The sequence below is a fragment of the Myotis davidii genome, unplaced genomic scaffold, assembly GCF_000327345.1.
Source record: "Myotis davidii unplaced genomic scaffold, ASM32734v1 scaffold510, whole genome shotgun sequence".
Taxonomy (NCBI): Eukaryota; Metazoa; Chordata; class Mammalia; order Chiroptera; family Vespertilionidae; genus Myotis; species Myotis davidii.
The window spans coordinates 382,651-387,196 of NW_006282203.1; positions in this window are offsets into that span (position 1 = coordinate 382,651).

A 4,546-nucleotide genomic window follows, 5' to 3' on the forward strand; every position below is an offset into this window, starting at 1 on the left:
GGGGGGGGGTGGTGGGGGTGGGGGGGGGGCAGGCAGGAGGAGCTAAAGGTGTGGCTGGCTCCGGAGACTGCAAGGATGGGGCAACCTGGAGAGATTTTTTGAGGCCCGTGTTTTGAGTTTCATGTGATCACTGTGCTGTTTAGAAATTAGACCCGGCTCGGCCAGCATGGCTCCGTGGTTGAGTTCAACCTGTGAACCAGGAAGTCACGGTTTGATTCCTGGTCAAGGGCACATGCCTGGGTTGTGGGCTCCATCCCCAGTGGGAGGCGTGCAGGAGGCAACCAGTCAATGATTCTCTCCCATCACTGATGTTTCTATCTCTTTCTCCCTCTGCCTTCCTCTCTGAAAACAATAAAAATATATTAAAAAAAAGAGAAAGACCCAAGGAGATAAATTCTGTACAGTCATGGGGATTTTTACCCTTTAAGTTGTAACTCCCAGGGTGTAAGCAACAGAGAGCAAAACACGGGCTCTATAGTAACGTGTCCAGATCCAAATCATTTATTGACTCAGACCCGTAGGGCCCCTGTCCTCTGGCCTTCACCCGCCGGACTTTCTGACTTGGAGACTTGTCACGCTGTCACCGTTTAGTATAAATAACAGCCTGCTGAAGGGTGGGTGACAGTGTGGCACTTTGCCGGGCCACCTCTTGCTCAGCATTCCTCACGAAGTCTCCACCCCTGGCCGCGTGCCAGGCCTGACAAAGAGCCGTGAAAGCGACTTGGCATAAAGTGATTTTTAAAAATGGTTGCTGAGCTCATCTCATGATGACATCTTTCGTGCTTGGCAAAATAATTACTATGCTTTCTTGAAAAATCAAGTAAACATTGACCAGATGCTTTCCCATATATGGGTGCGGAATAGTCAGTGATCGCTGAGCCCGGTCGGCGCGTGCCTCTCACGCAGCCCCTGTCCTCCCTGTGGGAATGTACCCGCCGACTGTGGCTGGTGGGAATCGGGCTCTGCCACGGGGTCACCAGAAAAGCATGTCACGGACCCACACGCGGGAGATCGTGGTGTGATAGGATGGTTTACTGGGGTTCCCAATGTCCCATCTCCGTCCGTCCCGCCATGGAAAACGTCCAACCTTGTCTTCGTCGGGGCCAAAACAAAGGCCCCCATTATTAACATCTTGCATTAGTGCATTAGTCTGGTGCATTTGTCATAATCGATGAACCAGTATTGGTACGTTATTAACTAGAGTCCGTGGTTTACACTAGGGTTCACTCTTGGTAGTATGCATTCTGCGAGTTTTGACAAATGTATGAGGACACGTTCCCACCATTACAGTTCCACGCAGAATGTAGTTTCACTGCCCTAAACCCCTGCGTCCCACCTACTCATCCCTCCACCCTTTGTAGTGCCCAGCAACCCCTGAAGCTTTTACTGTCTCCATAGTTTTGTCTTTCTCTGAACATCACATTGTTGGAATCTTATAGGATCCTTCTGCTACCTTTAAAGTCCAATATCCCCCCCCCCCCCGCTTTTTGTTTTTATCAACCACAAAAATGCACTGTTTTCTTTCTTAAATTTTTTTAATGAAGCTAGGTGCATAAATAAGACCCCGCCCCCCCCAGACCCCTCTATTATCTCCCATGCCTGTTCTTACCATTGGTTGGAATGTAGTCAGTAGACTTCTCTCTTGGTTAAGATGTCCTTGCTTAATATAGCACACCTAACTGCTGGTCTATATAAGAATTTTGCTCCTTTGAGAAAAATCAGCAAAAATCTTCTAGGGTAGCCTAAGCATGGTATGTATGCTTCCTTGTAAACCTGTTTTACAAGAGAATTGTATCAGTTGTGGTGGAGAATCGGAGGCACTGAAAGAGAAAAGGCCTTGCCCAAGTTAAGGCATTGGGACAGCGATGGCGAACCTATGACGCGCGTGTCAGAGGTGACACGCGAACTCATTTTTTTGGTTGATTTTTCTTTGTTAAATGGCATTTAAATATATAAAATAAATATCAAAAATAGAAGTCTTTGTTTTACTGTGGTTGCAAATATCAAAAAATTTCTATATGTGACTCGGCACCAGAGTTAAGTTAGGGTTTTTCAAAATGCTGACACGCCGAGCTCAAAAGGTTCTCCATCGCTGGTCTAGGAGAACAGAAAATGAAAGCCAGGAGGGGCGGGGTGGCGGGGGGGAGGGGGAAAGCGAGAGAGAGAGAGAGCGAGAGAGAGAGAGATGCTGCAGAATGCAGCCATGAGTGGTCAGGGCCTGGGAAGAGAGACCGGGCCGGTGAGCTCAGCCGTTCAACACAGAGGCTCTGCCTGTGGTCCTCATACAGGCTAGTGAGTTACCTTGAAACTCACCTTTAGCTCCTGGAAGCTGTGGGGCCCAGGCGGTCCCACTGGATCATGGGGGGAACCAAGACAGTGACATTAGATCTCACCTTCCGCTCACCCTGGAATAAAATAAGGCAAACGCGTGTCCTGCCAGGAGGCAGACCAAACACGTGACTTTTTTTTTTCTTTTTGCGTGAAGGAATTGAACGCTAGCATTGATTGATGAGGGAGACGACATTCTGAAACCATGTTGTAGTTAACGGGAATAAGGAATGCATCTAGTAACGTAGGCATTTGCTTGGGGTACCTCCCTGTTAGCCATTTCCTGTTGCTTGAGAGGTAATTGTTTACAATCATTGGAGCTATCCATAGTGTCAAAAAGATGAAGGGTCATAAACATTCTAAAGAGCTTCTTGCCTTTCAACAAGGACGGTATCTTATTTAAAAGGCAATCCAGGATCTGGTGAGCAAGGATTCCCAGCGAGCGCTCGCCCCTCTCGGCTGCAGTCATGCACGTGGGTGTTTTAACCTGGTCAGTCAGCGGCAGCGCGGACAAATTCGTGGAAACAGCTCTAGTGGAAGGCACATTTCTGAGCATCGTGGTAAACTGGGCCTGATGCAGGGCTGGGCAGGAGCTCAGCCGCCGCTCGTCCACTCAGAAGAGCAGTTGTGTGACCCCGAAGAGGACAGATGCCTCTGAGGTCTGGGGGAGCTTGAATCCCTCCCAGGGAGCTGTGGTCTTTGCAGGGCCTGCCGTGCGTGGAAGCTATCTGACGTGTTCCAGATGTGACAGGAGGCATCAACAGCGACACTTCATCTCTTGACTTCATTTTTGCTGCCACAGAGGTGTTCCGTTTAGAAAGAAAACAGGCTGTGAGACCCTGTTACCCAACAGAAATATCGGTAATGCGATTTATAGGTGGGCCGAGGAGGGTTACTTAGCAAAGCAGCAGCTTTTCCGGACGGTGGTCAGTTTGTTCCACGCACACAGATTCAGTGAAATGGCCTTTTGTCCTTCCCACCCAGGTGGCTATCCTATCCTCGGCCCAGAGACTCAACGGCTGTCGGATTGATTGCAGGGCAGCCAGGCACAGGTCCTGGGCCATTTTCTTTACAATTCCTGTGGCCTCACGATGCTCAGAAGTGTTGCCTTTCACTCAGAGTCCAGGAAAAGTGGGCACGCGTGCCAGGGCTATGCCGCGGGCTGGGCACAAGGGCAGGCAGCTGGTGAGGATGGAGGCAGCCCGGCTCCCGGGGTTCATGCGTCACACGGGAACTAGTTCAGGACAACCTTGTGGTTTCCATAGATCTAGCAGGCATTTCTCTGTTCCTAGAAATTATATTCGTGTTTTCAAAAATTCATCTACTTAACCTATAATTGGGAAACATCGTAGAACTGGAAGGTGATTTGACAATCATCCTTTGGCCCAATTCTGGTCCAGTTCGTCCTTTTGTAGATCAAGACTCAGGCCCAGGCTTAGGGGGGGCTTTTCTCTTTGCCTTCCCTTCATTTCAGTCTTCACTCCTCCTTCTCTTTCACAGTTTTTCTTCATTTCTCTCCTGTCGGACTCTTTACAGCCTGAAGAAGTAGAAAAATAAAATAAAATACCATGGCCACAGCAATGTTGGGACCAGGGACAGAATCAGGTTTTGTGAGATCTTGAGCCTTAGACAATCGGAGGGCCTTTCCGAACAAGAAAGCAGTGTCTTCCAACCTGATTGCGGTGAACTCACACAATGGTAACGTCAAGAAAGCGGAGAAAAATAAAAGTCAAAGAATGGAGACCCATTGCCTTGGAAGGGACCCCTGCAATAGAGGGCCCAAAGCTTAAGCTTCCATCTCTGGTCAGAATCATTAAGGCCTCTTCCTTTATTTTGTTCCCCCTCCCCCATCCCCCCCAGCCCTTACCCCCCTGACACACACACAAACCCTACTCATAATCCATGTAAATGGAACAGTTTTGAGAGTTTGAATAAAAAAACCTTTCTGTATATAGTGGTATCATTTTAGGTGGTCAGAGCACACAGAATAGGTGTAAAGGAGCCTTAATTATTCAGATTGCTTATTACATAGATTGTTTTAGTTGCCTTTTCTTTCTTACTTGTTTCCTCCCTTGCGTTCTCGTCTCCCTGCCTCCTCCTAACTCTTAGCTGTGAGATTTCCCAGGGTCCACATTTGGAGGGTGCAGTCGAGGCTCTTGCCTGGGATCCATGAGTCCCGACCCCCCTGATGCCAGAGGGCTCTGTGGCTCTGGAATGT